The sequence below is a fragment of the Canis aureus genome, chromosome 35 (assembly GCF_053574225.1).
Source record: "Canis aureus isolate CA01 chromosome 35, VMU_Caureus_v.1.0, whole genome shotgun sequence".
Taxonomy (NCBI): domain Eukaryota; kingdom Metazoa; phylum Chordata; class Mammalia; order Carnivora; family Canidae; genus Canis; species Canis aureus.
Window position 1 is genome coordinate 24,297,474 of NC_135645.1, and position 18,627 is coordinate 24,316,100.

At 44.0% G+C, this 18,627-nt stretch overlaps 1 protein-coding gene across 6 annotated transcripts in view; it reads right to left on the minus strand.

Annotated features, from left to right (window-relative positions):
* TMEM45A (transmembrane protein 45A) overlaps positions 1-17,306 on the minus strand; it is a 65,637-nt gene extending 48,331 nt beyond the window's left edge. The window contains exon 1 of one of the 6 annotated variants that reach the window (XM_077884552.1): positions 16,965-17,306. The gene's annotated coding sequence lies outside the window, so the exon portion shown is untranslated. Of the gene's footprint in view, positions 1-4,361; positions 4,540-4,667; positions 4,789-15,885; positions 16,036-16,964 lie in introns of those variants that run through there. The other 5 variants (XM_077884547.1, XM_077884551.1, XM_077884553.1 and 2 more) reach the window with 5 other exon arrangements.
* Positions 17,307-18,627: the final 1,321 nt, after the last annotated feature.

The window sequence follows — 18,627 nt, forward strand, 5'->3', positions numbered from 1 at the left end:
TCTCACCACACACAAAAAATTTTAACTGTGTGTCATGAGGGATGTTAAGTGGACTTATGCGGTAATCATTATGCAGTCTGTACACACATCAAGTCATCATGTTGTATACCTAAAATTAATACAACGTTATCTGGCAATTATATCTCTATAGAAAAGGAAACAACCAATGGCCTAATTAAAAAGTGGGTCAAAGACCGTTCAGGCACCTCATCAAAGAAGACATACAGATTGTAAATAAGCACATTAAAACACGGTATCATGTGTCATTAGGGAATCATAATTAAAACAACAGAGAGACAGGAGGAGGCACATACTAGGATGGCTGCAACCCAGAGCGCTGGCAGTACCAGATGCTGCTGAGAAGGTGGAGCCATCGGAACCCTCCTTCGCTGCTGACGGGAATGCGATGTTGCACAGCAACGTTGGAAGACAGTTTGGCAGCTTCTCACAAAATCAAACTTGAATATTTACCCAGAGCTGAAAAGGTATATGCACGCAGAGGCCCGCACACAGATGTTCATACCAGCTTTGCTTACCACGGCCGCAACTCGGAGGCAACCAAGACGTCCTTCAGTAGTGAATGGACAAATAGAATGGAATAGTCCATAAAATGGAATATTATTCAGTGATAAAAGGAAATGAGCTCTCAAGCTACAAAAAGACATGGAAGAAACTTCAAGGCACATGACGAAGTGAAGGAAGTGCCAACCTGAAAAGGCTACAACACTGTGTGATTCCAGTTACCTGATGTTCTAGAAAGGCATTACTGTGGAGACAGTAAAAAGGTCAGTGGTGGCCAGGGCTTAGGACGGGAAGGGATGAATGAGCAAAGCACCAACAATTTTTAAGGCAAGTAAAAAATAAAAATGAAAATAAATAAGGCAAGTAAAGCTATTCAAGGGCAGCCTGGGTGGCTCAGCAGTCTAGCGCCGCCTTCAGCCCAGGGCCTGACCCTGGAGACCCAGGATGGAGTCCCATGTGGGGCTCCCTGCATGGAGCCTGCTTCTCCCTCTGCCTGTGTCTCTGCCTCTTTCTCTCTCTCTCTCTCTCTCTCTCTCTCTCTCTGTCTCTCATGAATAAATAAATAAAATCTTTAAAAAAAATAATAAAGCTATTCGATATGATATTATAATGGTGGATACAAGTCATTATACATTTGTCAACCCACAGAACGCACAACCCTAAAAGTAAACCATAATGTAAACTATGAGCTTTGAGTGAAAATAACGTGTCAGTGAAGGTTCATCAAAATGTATCTCTCACTTTCCAGAAACCAGCAGGGACAGCAAAAAACGGGGGGGGGGGGGGGGGTGGAGAACCCACAGATTTCCTCTGTATCTGGCATCCACCCAGCATCTTAACATTGCCCCGGAGGAAAAGCCAAACATGATATTCTGTGCTCCCAAACAACTTTTGTTTTCATGACCCGAAGCTGGTGAGGTGTCCTTGAACCAACAGGAGGGAGTGGGGGAGTCAGCAGGCCCTCCGACTGACGGAAGGTGGGCCTGCTACAGGGGAGCTCTCCTGATACCCCAACAGAAGCCAGCTACGTCCCATCCAGCCAAGTCATCCTCTGGCCTCGGCCCAGGAAAGAGCCTCCCCCCACCCCGAAATAAGTTGTCAAATTCCACAGTCACTCGCAGCTCCTGCAGTCCTACAGGTCTGCTCAGAGCCCTAAGGAGCCACAGCCCCAGCTGGAGAAGCTTCTTTGTGTGTCCTCAGTTCTTTTCCACTTTCACCATCATGTTGCTCGCTTTGTCGCCTCCCTCCGAAATCCCTCTAGTTTATGCCAATTTTGAAAGTTCTATTTTCTCTCCACCTCTAACAGGACAAGTGCTAAGACAGTACTGCCAGGGCCTCACCGAGAGGTGGCAAGAACAAGCCTCGGCCAGCTCCCCGTGATCATACCCCAAACGCACCCTCCTAGAAGGGCCTGTGTTTTGCACGCGAAGGCACCGTGCACAGCTGTGCTGGGACTCGGGATGGGGGGTGCGGCCACATGCCTACACCAGATGTGAAGGGAGTCCTCATGGGCCCTGTTGCAATAATGGAACCCCAACCCAAGCAGACCTACCCAGGGGCCGAGTCCCATTGTGCTATTTGCCGGCCCATTCCATAAGAATTCAAGTTTGCTTACAAAGACCGGTGACATAAAATAAAGATAAATGAGAAAAATGGGAAGTCGGGAGACTTGAAATCTCTGGATGAGTGGGAAAATTCTGGCTCCAGTGGCATGATCTCTAACTTCACAGTTCCCCACCTCGTTCTCTCCCCTCCTTGCCGGTCCTACATGATTCTAGCTTTCTTGTCAAGGTCACCAAAGACGCCCACGTTGCTAAATTCAATGGTCAAGTCTGTCTCAGCTTACCTGAGCCACTAGCAGAATTTCACAGAGCTGATCACTGCCTACTTCCTGGAAAATATTCATCCCATATTTTTCCTCTTCACGGGCCCCTCCTTCTTTCCTGGCTTCTCCTAATCCCTAGCTTCTCAAAATTATAATGTCCTAGGGCTCAGGTTTTAGAACTCTTTTCTATCTCCTCAGGACTGGGGAATCTCATCCCTTTTCACAGCACTCAGCAGTATGCTGTGTGCCCATGATTCCCAGATTTTTATCTATAGCCAGACTTCTCCCCGGAAACCCTCCACTCCTCATATCCAACTACCCACTCAGCTGTCCAACAACACACATCTTAAACTCAAAACTGTCCAAAGCAGATCTCCTGGCACCTTGACCAGATCTCCTACCTCCCATTTTCCCCACTCAATGACAACTTCATCCTCCCAGTTTTACCAAAAATTTTACGGTCATCCTTGACTCCTCTCTTTCTCTGACTTTCCACATCCAATCTGTTGGAAAATCCTGTTGGCTCTATCTCCAAAATATGTGTAGGATCTGACCACCTCTCACCACCTCCCCTGAGACCGCTCTGGGATAGACCTGGGTTATAAAAATGGTCTCCTAACTGGATTCTGCTTCTTCTTGCCCCTTTCAGACTATTCTTAACACAGAAGTCAGGATAATCCTGTTGAAATGTAGGTTAGGCTCAAGTCCTCATGATGGCCTACATTGCTCCACATGATTTAGCCCCCGTCACTTCTCTAATCTCCTCTCCTCCCTACCAACCGCACTGACCTCCCTGATTCTCCTTGAACACATCAGGCTCTCCTCTGCCTCCAAGTTGTACTTGCTTGAAATATTCTTCCTTCTTATCTCCTCTAAGACTTTGATCAAATACTTCAGGGAGGTCTTCCCTTATCTATTTAAAACTTCAAACTGTCTCAAGACCCCATCCCCTTTTCTTGCTTTATTTTCCCCATAATTCATCTCCTTCTAACATACAGCATAATTTACTGACTTATTCTGTGTATTGCAATTAGAATGAAAGCTCCATGAATGTAGGAAGTTTTTCTATTTTTCTTTACTGCTTCATTTCTGGCTCTTAGAACTATTCCTGGCATATAGTAAGTTGTTCAGTACATAAGTGTTGGATGGATGGACAGATGCATAAATGGATGAATAAATGAATGAATGGATGGATGGACAATGGATGGATGGAAAGAGTAGATGGCAGGATTTGTGCTTCCACTGCCAGATTCTAAAGATCCCAGAGGTGGGAAATGTCACAAATCAAGGAGAATTCAGCATGTAAAACACAGGTCTCCCCATATCTGCTCTGCCATGCTAGATCCTAACTTAAAATGAAGTGAAATGTCCATGGAATCATTAGAATTAGGCTAAGCTTAGTTTTGTCTCAATCAGCCATAGCCCATAAAAAGTTGGCTGGGAAAATATTCATGAGTATGGGAGTTGAGAATGGCAAGCCATGACTATCCCCTCAAGAGGGATGGTGGAGTTGACACACTTAAAAGTACCAGTTTCTATTGAGTTTCTACCACGTGACAGATAGGACACCAGGCTCTTGGCCAACATTATCTCATTAACTTCTGGCCACACTGGGAAGGGGGTATTATTACTCCCATTTTACAAATCAGGAAACTGAAGTCCAGAGAGGTTATTTTCACAATATCCCAAACACATGGTAAGAATCAGTATTCAAACTAGATCTATATGAATCAAAATGTCTTATTCTCTACATACTAAAGATTACTCTAGAAATGGTGAACTAACCTTTGACTGTTTTGGATCAATTCTCCCTAGTCTCTCAGTACAGCAAACATCTTAGAATTGGAGCCGAAAGAATAAGAAAGAAGAAGTTAAAACCGAGTCTTTGCTTCTTAATTAATGCTGAAAATTTTCCAACAGAATACAAAAAAATTGGTAGGCTAAAACTGGACACCTTTCAGTCACATTCACACACCAATGAAAAGTAGTAGGAAAACACGAGATTAAAACTTACCACACTACTACCTTCACCCAAATTTCTCATGGATCGTAAGTACCGAAGATGTGCTGCTCAGGAGCTAACAAATCCTGGCTGTTTAATACTCAAGAAAGACAAGCATATTTCACCAACATCAGCCTCTCAGCAGCCCCAGAGAAATCTCTTTTCTTCCTCCCACTCACATTTCTCCCTCAGCATTGTACACTGCCAGTGGCCTCCATCTCCACCCAACCTACAGAAACCTGGCCCATAACACCCTGCAATTAATATCATCAGACATGCAAGTCTGATTGTCAACCTAGTAGGCATGTTCTCACTTACCAAAGGCACTGTCCTTTGCAGTCAGGGAGGCACTACTGACTCACTCCAAAACTTTCATTTATTCCTGCTCTCACCAAGTCTGTCTCCTGATTAATCATTTGTGTGAAACTGTCCAACCAGCCAGCTTAGAAGTTCAGTGTGTAAGCACAGCAAAAGTCGGTTCCCACAGGAATTAGGCCCACCCATGACTTTGTTTCCCTTACTTGGGCCAACCTTCCAAGCCAACTAGCTCATACCCACTCCTACCCAAGGGCATCTATGAAAACTAAGAAAACTCCAGAATGAATATTCACAATCATTGCTGCTGGCTTCAGCATTTGGACCCACCAACCAATCAGAATATTTCTTGGTTCTTGCTTTAAAAATAAGACCTGCTGGAGTGTGTGTACAATGCACCTATGAAGTTGAGGTTGTACTATCAAAATCCCATAAAACACTCTGCCCCTCTGTGTGTGTGTGTGTGTCTCTCATGAATAAATAAATAAAATCTTTTTTAAAAATCCCATAAAACAAAGTAAAACAAGGAGATTTAGAAAACATGTCTTTTCAAAGCATGGAAGTACCACATGTTGCCAAGACCTGACTCATCCTTTTAACTATAGGCTCTAAATTAGTACAGAGATTATTCTAGAAGGGAAAAGATCCTCTAAAAACAGAAAAGAGATTAAACATTAAATCAACGAAGACAAGAGAACGAGCCACAGTTTCCTGAGATGCCCACCTGGATACATAAACGGAGGAAAGTGATGAAACAGGCTCTTGATTTTACTTTCTCACTCTTACTACACTCGAGTGACCCTGAAAGCAGAGGTAGAACCAGCTATATGATTTGTAGGGCCCAGAGCAAAATGAAAATGTGGAGTTCTTTGTTTATAAATTGCTGAGATTTTCAGAACAGTGACAGCAGACCATCAAAACAAGCATGGGGCCCTCCTAAAACTGGAACCCTGCACAACTATACAGGTTGCACACCTGCAAAGTGGGCCCTGCAGACAAAGGATTTGTCCCCTGAGTGATTTAAAGAGACCTGAGAGAAACTGTGGATGAATTACATGCTCTCAGAAGTCATGTCTCCTGGGTGGAGGGCCCTAGAGAGGAAAAGAACAATTTCTCTATAAGATGTAATACTGAACTGGACTTCCACACACGTGTCTGTTTCCCTGGGAGATTCACAAGCCTTCTACCTCTGTAACTGGTTTTTCCTTTTTTAAATTTAAGATTGACTGGGCCTAATTAACCTCACCAACTAGATTGATCTGGAAAGACAAATCTTGTAGCAGACCCAGTAAGAAATCTGAGTGCTTACTGGCAGAAAATTTCCTATAATTTTGGTTACAGAAGAGATTTCTCTATTCTATCAAATTGGAAGAGTCCTTGAGGGTGCCTGGGTGGCTCAGCGATGGAGCATCTGCCTTTGGCTGAGGTCGAGATCCCAGGGTCCTGGGATCGAGTCCCACATCAGGCTCCCCTGCAGGGAGCCTGCTTCTCACTCTGCCTGTGTCTCTGCCTCTCTCTCTCTCTCTGTCTCTCAAGAATAAATAAATAAAATATTTTTTAATTGGAAAAGTCACTAAATTAATTAATTAATTAATTAATTAATTAATTAAAATAGGAAGAGTCCACTTTGGTCATCAGTTTAGCAGCAGTCGAACTCTACAAGAACTAATTACAAAAATATAAGACTCAGCTCTATGGCTAAGGGAGGAAATAGTCTTCAAGCAAACTTCCAAGAAAATTCTTGAGAAGATTGGTTCAGTCATTTCCTTTTTCCTCTTTCTGCTGCTTCTTCACTGGCTTTAAGTTCACCTTCATTCTTGCTTTTTTTTTTAGTCAACATGGATTCAGAACTGCCCTTGATGAGTTCCTTCTCAGATCATACCCACAGGAAAAGGACAAAAAGACAAACTTGGTTTGGGGATAATGGAGGAGAGGATATTTCTAAACATTATTTGTTAAATGAAACATGGAAAAATAAAGTGATGATGTGCCAAACAGTGTAGGAAAGCAAATAGCCATTGAGCCCACAGTCCTTCCTGAATTTTTTTTTCAGGCCTTACCAAGTGCCTCATTAACAATAATCCACTTCCACATCTGGCAATATGCTTTATGACTCAGCACAAGCAGTGATTGATAATGTACCAAAAGGAAAATTCAGAAGCTTAAGTGGGCCGAGTAAGAGTCAAAACTGTTTTCCATAAAATGTAGGACTGTCCTTTCCGAAGGTAGGAGCAGGTACTTTTTCACTGATAGCCCTAATCTTTTTTTAATTATTTTTATTTGAGTGTAGTTGACACAATGTTACATTAGCTTCAGGTGTACAACACAGTATCTGACAAGTTGATACGTTATGCTAGGCTCACCACAAGTGTACCTGCCACCTGTCACCATATAGCACGATTACAATTCCTGATGCTGGGCCTTTTATTCCCATGACTTATTCATTCCATAACTGGAAGCTTGTACCACCCACAACATTTTACCCATTTTTCCCATCCCTCCCACCCCCTCCCCTTTGGCAACCATCAGTTTGTTCTCTGTATTTATAGGTCGGACTATGCTTTTTGTTTATTCTCTTGTGGAAAACTCAACTCCCATCCAAGAAGCAATCAGAATGTCACCACCTATCAAGGTGCAGAATCGGTTTCATCCACTCACTACCCCACCCTCTCTTACTCATTACCATCGTGAAACACAAATAATTAAAAATAATGCCAAAAGCAAAACCAACAACACTTATCACAATTAATAAGATAACAATTACATATTATCAAGTTTTTGCACATTTCTCTCCAGAAACCATAATCTTTGTTCTGAATGGCATCTTTCTGGTAGGCTCATGGCCCCTCATATGCACAGGAGTATGGAAGGCAGCCCTGAGTTCATCAGATAGAGGCAGAAGAAATCACCTCTCACCCATGCTCTCCTAGTCTGTCTTGCATCTACCTCTCTCTCGGTGGAAAACATGAAAGGAACAGAACCTCCTCCGAACAATGCTGATTTGGAAGAAATTAAAGTGATAAATAGACTCCATCTATCATCTAGTGTGGCTGTTCTTACTGCTGCTATTATTATCAAATACTGCAAATGATTCATTTCTGCTATGAGAACCATCACAGTGACATAAGAATACTGACCAGCATCCATCCCTGCATCCCAATCCATAGTATGGTCATGGCTGGAAGAAAAGTAGTTTTCCAAGACATCTGACTGAAAGCTTCCTTTCTAGATAAAAAAAAAATGTGACTTTAGTACCTCTCCTTTAAAAGACAAACTGGGGCACCTGGATGGCTCAGTCGGTTAAGCACCTGCCTTCAGCTCAGGTCGTGATCCCAGGTCCTGGGATCCAACCCGGTGTTGGCTCTCTGTTTAGTGAATTGCCTGCTTCTTCTTTTCCCCTCTACCGCTCCCCCTGCTTGTGCTCTCTCTCTTTCCCTCTGTAAAATAAAATAAAATAAAATAATAAAATAAAATAAAATAAAATAAAATAAAATACAAACTGACTTCCAGTTTTCCCAAAGAGTGAGATTTAGTCCCTATCCTCCAAAGAAAGTAAAATCTCTATCAAATGATAGCAATAATATATTGTTGTCATCTTAAGAGCTTTTGTAATAATCGATCTGGGTTACATGTTAATAAATGTAACCGAGAAATGAATCATAGGCCTTATACAGAGCATCCGAGGAACGTGTAAATTGTATGAAGAACAGCAATATATCTGCACAAAGCAGGTAAGAATGACAAGGTGCTCAGCAGCCAAACAGAAGAAAACTCATTTATTCTATAAACTTGTCAAGTTACTAAATTGTACACCTGAAACTAATGTAACATTGTGTGTGAAGTATATTCAAATGTTTTTAAAAAATAAAAAAAAACTTGTTTGTTCCAGCAGCAAAGCATTTATGCAGAGATATCCAGAAGATAGGGTGTCAGACTGGACTTCAAGGAAGCAGTAGAGCAGCGAAACAGAAAAACTGTCCAATTCGCAGGAGAATAGACAGCCCAGGCTCAAAGCCTGGGACTCAGCTATGAACCTCCAGAGCTTTAAGCCCAAGCCTGACTCCTGGCATCCTTCTCTGACCTAGCCTCATACCTCTAGTAATGAAATTAAGTCCTGCCTCTTCAATTTCAGTCACAGTCCCAACTGGACTTTGCTGAATTCACCCCTCATGTGCTTCTGTTGTGTTTCAAAGGCTTCTGGTTCTAGACTCCAGCTTAGCCAGGCCCCTTAGATCTGTCAGCAGATCTTGGCAGCCCTGCTTGGGCCCTTGTTGCTCTATAAGGCCTATGATTCTGAGTCATCCATTAGCCTCAATAAATTATCCTCACCTCACTCCCCACCCATTACCTCCTACTCCTAGTTCCAATCCTTAGGATGCATAATGCATTTGACCAGTATTACTCTTAGCTGACTTTACCTCACCATAATTCAATGGGGAGGTTGGAGTTATCAAACACAGAAAAAGAATTTTTTAAAAAACAATAATATTCATTGTTCTTCTGAGACAGAAGTTCTTCTGAGAACTGAGCCAAGGTAAAATCAACACAGATCATGGTTGGAAAACTTTGGCCTATTATGTACAAAATGTTACTATACTGAAGACCTCAACTGTCTGACTTTTTAATAGTACAAATATGTGCATGTAAGTACACCTCCAGGACAGTCAGGGATAGTGTCTATATTTCCATTTTAAATACAACTGCTTCATTATTTTGGAGTGCCAGACATTGTGAATTTTACCTTATTGGGCCCTGGGCATTTTTTTTATTCCTATAAGAAGTACTTTATGATCCTATAATTCCACTTTTAGGTATATATCCAAAAGAACCAAAAGCAGGAACTCCAACAGATAATTGTACACCAACATTCATAGCAGTATTATTCACAATAATTAAAAGATGGTGTATTAGATAAGGTTCTCCAAAGAAATAAAGCTAATAGGATGTCTATGTATATTTACACATCTGTATGTCTATATCTATTGTCTACATATAGCTAAATCTATAACTGTATGTGTATATAGAGAGATTTATTTTAGGGATTGGCTAACATGATTATGGAGGCTGGCAAGTCCAAAATCTTCAAGATAAGTCATCAGGTTAGAAACTCAGGGAAGAGATGATGCTGCAGTTTAAGTCCAAAGGCAATCTTCTGGCAGAATTTTCTCTTGTTCAAGGGACGTCAGTCTTTCTCTATAAAGACCCTCAAATGATTGGACAAGGCCACATAATGGAGACCTATCTGCTTTACTCAAGTCTACTGATTTAAATGTTCACCTCATCTAAAAAAATACCTTCACAGAAACATCTAGAATAGCTTTATTTGGTTAGTGTAGCCTAGCCAAGTTGACATAAAAACTTAGCCATCACAGATGGAAACAACCCAAATGTCCTTCAACAGATAAATGGATAAACAAAATATGGCATACACATACAATGGAATATTATTCAACCTTAAAAACACATGCTATAACATGGATGAAACTCGAAAACATTATGCCAAGTGAAATAAGCCAGTCATAAAAGGACAAGTATTAAAAAAAAAAAGACAAGTATTGTATAATTCCACTTATATGAGGTACACAGAGTAGTCAACTTCCAGAGACAGTATAGTAGTGGTTGCCAGTCAGAGAGGGTAACAGAGAGTTATTGTTTAATGACTGTGGAGTTTCAGTTTGGTGAAAAAGTTCTGGAGATGGATCGTTGTGATTGTTGCTGTGAATGTACTTAATGCCATTGAACTACACACTTACAAATGGCTAAAATTTTGTCATGCTTCTTACCACAATAAACAATGAATTGCTTATATGTATAGGCTTTACTGTGAGTAAAGACATTATACTAAATTCTTTATATAGATTTTTCTCATTTAATGCCTATTGATACCCCCCACTTTATAAATATAATAAAGCCTCCTAGAGAAAGTGACTTATTCAAGGTATACTACTATGAAGCAGATCTGCAATTGAAGCCCTCAAAGTCTGACTCCAAAGTCTCTGTGCTCAGTCAGAGTGTTATACTGAAAAGAGTGACTACACTAGTATATTGAAGTAAAAAGCAAATTAAAATATTTTTCAAATACTATTTTAAAGTTGATTTGAGAGTTAAAGAATATAAAATACTTAAATAATGAAGTGCCAAAAAGATATCAAATCCAGACTGGGTATAACTAATAATGGGACACCTAAAATAACCATACATTGACCTTCATAGTGAGAAGTTCTTATCCCCAAACCACAACATCTCCAGAAATAAGACAATAAACTTTGAGGTCCAAGAAATAGAAATAGAATATTTACCTGACACCTGCCTCATTTTTCCACAAGCCTTGGAGCATCTTAGTTTCTCTATTTTTTTAAATAAATATGTTGTGGTTCCAAACATCAATATTTTCAATGATGAAAAATAGCTTTCCACCATTTCACAATGATGAAAAATAGCTTTCCACCATTTTCCACTAGTGCTGGAAGTCCTAGCCACAGCAATCAGACAAGAAAAAGAAATAAAGGCATCCAAATTGGTAAGAAAGAAGTAAGACTTTCACTATTTACAGATGACATGATACTATATAGAGAAAACCCTAAAGACTCTACTAAAAAAACTACTAGAATTTATAAATGAATTCAGTAAAGTTTCAAGATACAAAATTAATATACAGAAATCTGTTGCATTTTTATTTATTAATAATGAAGTAGCAGAAAGGGATATTAAGAACACAATCTCATTTACAATTGCACCAAAAAGAATAAAATACCTAGGAATAAACATAATCAAAGAGGTAAAATATCTGTACTCCAAAATATAAAACACTGGTGAAGGAAATTGAAGAAGTCACAAACAAATAGAAAGATATTCCAAGCTCATGGATTGAAAGGACCAATATTATTAAATGTCCATTCTATCCAAAACAATCTACGTATTTAATACAATCTCTATCAGAATACCAACAGTGTTTTTCACAGAACTAGAACAAATAATCCTAAAATTTGTATGGGACTTCAAATAGCCAAAGAAGGGCATCCCGGGTGGCTTAACAGTTTAGTGCCACCTTCAGCCCAGGGTGTGATCCTGGAGACCTGGGATCGAGTCCCACATCAGGCTTCCTGCATGGAGCCTGCTTCTCCCTCTGCCTGTGTCTCTGCCTCTCTCTCTCTCTCTCTCTCTCTCTCTCTCTTTCTGTGTCTCTAATAAATAAATAAATAAATAAATAAATAAATAAATAAATAAACAAATAGCCAAAGAAATCTTGAAAGAGAAGAATAAAGCTGGAGGTATCACAATCCCAGTTTTCAATTTGTATTACAAAACTATAGTAATCAAAACAGTAGGGTACTTACATAAAAACATATACAGATCAACAGAACAGAATAGAGAGCCCCAATAAATCCACACTTGTATAGTCAATTAATCTATGACAAAGGAGGCAAGAATATACAATGGGGAAAAGACATGCTGGGAAAACTGGACAGCTACATGCAAAAGAATGAAACTGGATGACTTTCTTACATTATACATAAAATTAAACTAAAAACAGATTAAAGACCTACATGTGTGACCTGAAACCATAAAACTCATAGAAGAAAACATAGACAGCAATTTCTTTGACATTGGCCATTGAAACATTTTTCTGGATCTGTCTCCTAAGGCAAGGGAAACAAATGCAAAATTAAACTATTGGGACTACACCAAAATAGGAAGCTTTTGCACAGTGAAGGAAACTATGAACAAAACTAAAAGGCAACCTACTGCATAGGAGAAGATATTCGCAAATGATATATCCAATAGGGGGTTAATATCCAAAATAGATGAAAAATTTAAACAACTCAACCTTCCAAAAAACAAATAATCCAACTAAAAAATGAGAAGAGGAGCTGAATAGACATCTTTTTTCCAAAGACGACATATAGATGGCCAGCAGACACATAAAAAGATGCTCAACATCACTAATTGTCAGGGAAACAACAATTGAAACCACAAGATATCACCTCCACCTGTCAGAAAGGCTAGAATCAAAAAGACAAGAAGCAAGTGTTGGCAGAGATGTGGAGAAAAAAGGAACGCTCTGCAGTATTGCTGGGAATGCTAATCGGTGCAGCCCCTGTGGCAAACAGTATGGAGGTTTCTCGAAAGGTTAAAAATAGAACTACCATATGATCCAGTAACCTCACTATTGGGTATGTGCACAAAACAAATGAAAATACTAACTCAAATATATAAATATACCCCTGTGTTATGACAGCATTATTTACAATAGCCAAATTATGGAAGCAACCCAAGTGTTCTTTGATGAATAAATAAAGATGTGGTACATACACACAATGGAAGGCTACTCAGTCATAAAAGAAAAGAGAATGAAATCTTGCCATTTGCACCAACATGGATGGACCCAAAGGAGGTAACGCTAAGTGAAATAAGTCAGACTAAGAAAGACAAATACCATATCATTTCACTCATACATGGAGTTTAAGAAACAAAACAAATGAACAAAATTAGAAGAGTCAAACAAAAGAAGAGACTCTTTTTTTTTTAAGATTTTATTTATTAACTCATGAGAGACACAGAGAGAGACAGGGAGAGAGAGGCAGAGACACAGGCAGAGGGAGAAGCAGGCTCCATGTGGGGAGCCGGATGTGGGACTCGATTCCAGGACCCCGGGGTCACGACCTGAGCCAAAGGCAGGTGCTCAACCACTGAGCCACGCAGGTGCCCCAAGAATAGACTCTTAAATACAGAAAACAAATTGGGGGTTGCCTGAAGGGAAGTGATGGGGGAGGGGTGAAATAGATAAAGAGGGCCAAGAGTACACTGATTGTGTTGAGCACTGAGTAATGTGTAGAATTGTTGAATTATTTTACACCTGAAATTAATATAACACTGTGAATTATATTTCAATTTTAAAAATTGTGGTCCCATTTATATTTTTTTCTTTTTCTAAGATTTTATTTAAAATAAAAAAAATAAAATAAAATAAAAAATATTTTATTCATTTATTTGAGAAAGAGAGAGAGAGCACCAGCGTGGGGAGGAGCAGAGGGAGAGAACCCAACCCTTGGGACCTGAGGACCCAAGGATCTCAGGTCCCTGAGATCATGACCTGAGCTGGAGCCAGACACTTAACGGACTGAGCCACCCAGGTGCCCCTTATTTATATTTTCAAATTGTGTTTAGATCTGTTCCTCCGAGTAGCTCCTCACAGAAGGACTGAAAAGGATATAAGGAACCAGCGACGAAAGCTCCCGGTGGGGAGCGTAGCAAAAGGAGAAGAAAGCAGGTAAACAAAGGGGAAACAATTGCTTCTGATTCTTAGACACTTCCAGCTTTTCAAAAAGGATCATCATCCAGCTGGTATTTCTAGAGCGTCTGCTATACATCGGGGCATTGTGGCAGGTTTGGTTCAGACAAATGAAAAGACAGAGTGCTGGCCTGCGCTGAGCCCCAGACGTGAAATGCCTTCTGTCTCCACGCACAGCACATCCCATACACAGGACACCTGTTGATATTCTGGCCCCTCCAGGGAAATTTTACCAAATGTGCCCTCCCCCTCCAACGATCCTACTCCCGTGGACTTCTGGACTCCATCAGGACAAGCAAGAGTGGCCCAACCACATATAGATAGATGAGAGAGAGACAGAGAGAGAGAGAGAGAGAGGTGTAGCCTAGTCGTTAGGGTTTGGCCTCCAGAGCTAGACGGGGTGTGCATGTGCCATTTGTTCACCGTGTGACCTTGAGCAAGCCTCTCACTATGACTGTGCCTCTGTCCCCTCAGTCAATAGTACCCATCGTCCCGGGGCTGGTAAAAGGATCGCATGAGCTAAAACCCAGTCAGCCCTCAGAGTCAGGTTTGCCTTGTGTTCAGTGGTCAGGAAACGTTGGCTGCGCACGTCCCAGCGAGCCACCTGCAAGCCAGGACTGGCCCAGCAATGGGAGAGGAAGGGAAGAACGGTCATCCAAGGGAGCAGGGACCTTAGAGATAATTGCACGGATGACAGCACGAGGAGGGGCGTAAGGACCCCATGTGCTGCCCGAGGTCACACGGGTGGTGGGCAGCAGTGCCAGGGCCAGGACTCGGTCCTCTCTGCCCCAGCAGAACGCCTCAGGGAGGAGAAGGCAGGAGCGCTCCCAACTGCCCCTCGGCTTGGGGACACTTTGCAGGTTTTATCCACAGCCACCCTGCACACTACACAGTTACAAGGACTGGGAATAGACGATTCTCGCAGCAGGGGTAGACACAGTGTGTGGGGGGCGGTGGGGGGTGGGGGGTGCAATCACATCCACAGCAAAGACTGGGCAAGACCTGTTTCTAAGACATATGCTGGGGAAGAGCCCAGAAGGTCAGACCACTTCAGCAGAGCTCCCAGACAGGTGCCACAGAGTCTAGAAGGTTTGGCCCAGGCTCACTGCTCAGTCCTACCCACACGGCCTGTAGGCCCTCGAAGGAGTCATGGAAGTAGTGCAGTGGATTGGCGAGAGGTGGAGACAGGACCCCGGAGACAGATGGTTCCAGAAACACTATATAACGGCTGCCATTTCCGCCCCGCCCACCTATGTCCCAAGCCTCCTCTCCCCCACCCCAACCCCCCCCCCCCGGGGCTCTCCACACCATCCTCTCCTACCTCTCCCACCTCCCCAACCCTTCCACCCACGAACCGCTCACAGATGATCCTGCATCACAACCCACCGGCCCCGGGACAGATGGACACCTCCCAGCCTCGGTGTTCTCCCCGGGCTTTCCCTTCCTGCGAAACGCCTGCCACCTGCTCCTCCATGATCCCTTTCCTCTCAACCCAAACTGCTTGGCAAAATCCTCCCCGAGAAAACCAACCAAACCCCATCCTACAATAACAAGTCCCCTTTTCACCGTCTTTACTCCCAGAACCTTCCAGCTACTTCTCTGACACCTGATCAATTCCACTCTCCTCCCGAGACCTCTCTCCTTCCCAGCCTCATGCAGTGCATCGTGACCAAGAGGTCAGCCCTCGGCAAATGCTAGCTGCTAGGCCAGAGCTCAGAATGGTGGCGGGGACCCCGGCAGGCGGCAGAGGAAGCCGAGAAGGAAGGAAATGGAGAGGGAGTCCAACAGCAAAGACTCACTGGGTGCCAGAACTATGGCTTAGCCCAGGTTAACTCACTTCGCCCTCGAGACAGCCCGTGAGGCAGGTGCTATGAATATCTCCACATTACGGAGGGGGGAACTGAGGCACAGATGGGCTGAGTAACTTACCCGAAGTTTAAACGCTGGGGTCGTGGGTTGAACCAGGCCAACGGGCTCTTGCCGTTGTTGCTCGGCGACACTGTTCCCTCTAACTCTGCCCATCGCTGAAAACCACTTCAAACTGTTCCACCCACTGTTTGCACTACCATCCTGATGCAAAAACACTCTGCAACTTGCAATTATGGCACCAAATCCCCACCTATTGCTCTCTGAGCCAGAAATTACACGTCAATTCGGGCCAGATCTGCCGTGACAGTAAATATAACATATGACAAAGTCTCAAATCCAAAGCATTGCTCAAACAAAATTACAGATATTTTGAATGGAATGGGCCTCGGGCCACTCACCTAGCTCAATATTTGCTATCACGTCCCTTCTAAATCCTGAAATATGTGCCACAATGATCTGCAAGTATCCACATCTATGACCCTAAGTAATAGTTTGATAGGATTATGGGATCAACATACAAGTATAAGGTCATCAATGCATATAATCATCTGTCACATATTCAATGTGGTTTTTTTTTTAACAACCATAAAGGAATTTGGCCTCCCTCTATGAACAGCAGAACACAGAAAAGACATATTTGGGTTACAACTACATTCACAGCAGTTACCTATGGAATTCAGAATGTTAGTTACTTAATATTAAACATCCTATTAACAGAAGCAGAAGTTTCCTTAACTCGGAATAAATCTGGTAACTTTCCCAATCTTCTGTCAAAACAGTCAGGGAAGGGCGACTGGATAAAGATTTCAGCTTTAACAAATGTGCACTCTGTCCCCGCAGAAGGAAAACCGGAAAAGAAATTCACCAGTGGATTCCGCTCCGAGGTCTGGGGAGGGTCACGACAGGATACCCGCTAAATCTCGGTTCCCAGGAAACTTTTAAAACAACACACACATAACCGCCCCCCTCCCCAAATTAAAGTGTTAGCAAAGCAGAAGAAAAGGAAGCTGGGGGGGGGGGGGGGTCTGCGCGGGGCGCGCCGTTTGCATCCCTGCGGGGAGCAGATCGGAGGAGCGAAGCCGCGCAGGAGAGAGGCCCCGCGGGGGCAGTGAGCTCCCCGGCCCGTCTCCCCAACTTACCCAACTTGGTGTGTTTACCCCACACTATTTTTCTCACTTTGCCAGTGTTAAATCAGACAGCAGCTGGGCTTTTGTTGTTGCTGATGCCAGAGCCCCATGAAAATTAAACTGTGCGCTGGACGGGCTCTGGCCGCGTCTCAATTAGCGGGCGTGGGGGGGTGGGGGTGGGGGTGGGGGGCGCTGGAAGCTGGGATCCTCGGTGGCTTCTCTGGGAATATGAATAATAGTAAGTGGCCGGCCGCCGAGGACGTGGGGGACGTGCCCAGCTGACGTGGGGCCCGCCAAGGGGCCGCACAGCCCCTCGGCGCAGCTGTCCAGATGTGCCTCATCTGGGCCCCCCCGCGGGGCACGGAGCTCGGCGGGCCGGCGGCCCGGAGCCGCAGCTCATTGGCGGCCGCGCCCCCTTGCTGGCCGCCCATTGGCCCGGCCGCCCGCCACTCCCGCCGCCGCCCCGCCCCGGCCCCGCCCCCGCCCCGCCCCCGGCCGCCGGGCGGGCTCGCTGCATCTCCGCCGGGGACCTGGGGGCGCGGCGCGGGCGCTGATGTGGCAGTCGGCGGGGCAGCGGGCCGGGGGGCCGGGCGGGGGGCCGGGCGGGGGGCCGGGCGGGGGGCCGGGACCCGCACAGCCGGGCCTCCGGGCCGCTAGGCTGCTTGGCTTCAGCCGCACGACGATCGCAGCCTGTTCTTGCGCTGAAACCCAGGCGCGCCCGAGCTGGCGCGAAGCCCCTGCATTTCCGAGGGAAGAGCCCGGCCCGGGACGCCCCCCCCTCCCCCGCCCCCCCCCCCCCCCCCCCAGCAGTGCAGGCCGCGCCCGACCATTGCGCTCGCCCGGCTTCTCTGGGAGCAAATAGCAAAATGCCAGAGCCTGTTTCTGGGGACAGTACACTTCTGTGGGTGGGGGCGGGGGGGACTTTGAATGAATCCTTCATTGAAGACCTTAGTAACCAGAAAGGTGGCTGTTTCTGCCGGAGAAGCCCGGTGCCGGTTACAGGAGGGCCTTGGGAGGCCAAAGTGGCTGGCTTGGAGGCTTCCGTTGTTGTTGAGTGTCGGTAGTCGTAGAAACATGGCAAATATTGCTTTATTCTGTGAGAATTTAGACAGAACGGCACCGAACGATTCTTTGATTCTGGGGAAATCGTCAAGGGGTTGACTGGCTGGTAGATTAGTGGGGGCGGGAAGGGCTGGGCTGCAAATCAATCACAATTATAAGGATATGATAGAAATGTGACCTCACTGAAACATGAAGAGGCCAAGAGCAACACGCCATGAAATGTTCCAGGCCTTGTTCTAAACAATTTTGCCCACATTATCATATGTAATTCTCACAACCATCGTATGAAGTAGATACTATAATTATCTCCATTTTCAGGGAAGGCTACTACCATATAGAGAAGCCTAGTCTAGCCTGCCACCAGGGTCTCCAAATTATGCTTGTGGTACCGCATCATAAGTATTTACCATTTGACCTTACCTGCCATTTGCCAGGAGGGGTAGGTCAGAATTTATTGAGTGCCTGCCTCCACCTTCTAAAGCTTTCACTACACAGATGATGTCCTTGTGGTTGTTATATTTGTTACCTATTCCCCTGCAACAGATTATCACAAATTTATTATTGCACAGTTTCTAAGGGTCAGAAGCCCATCCATGACTTAACTGGATCTTCT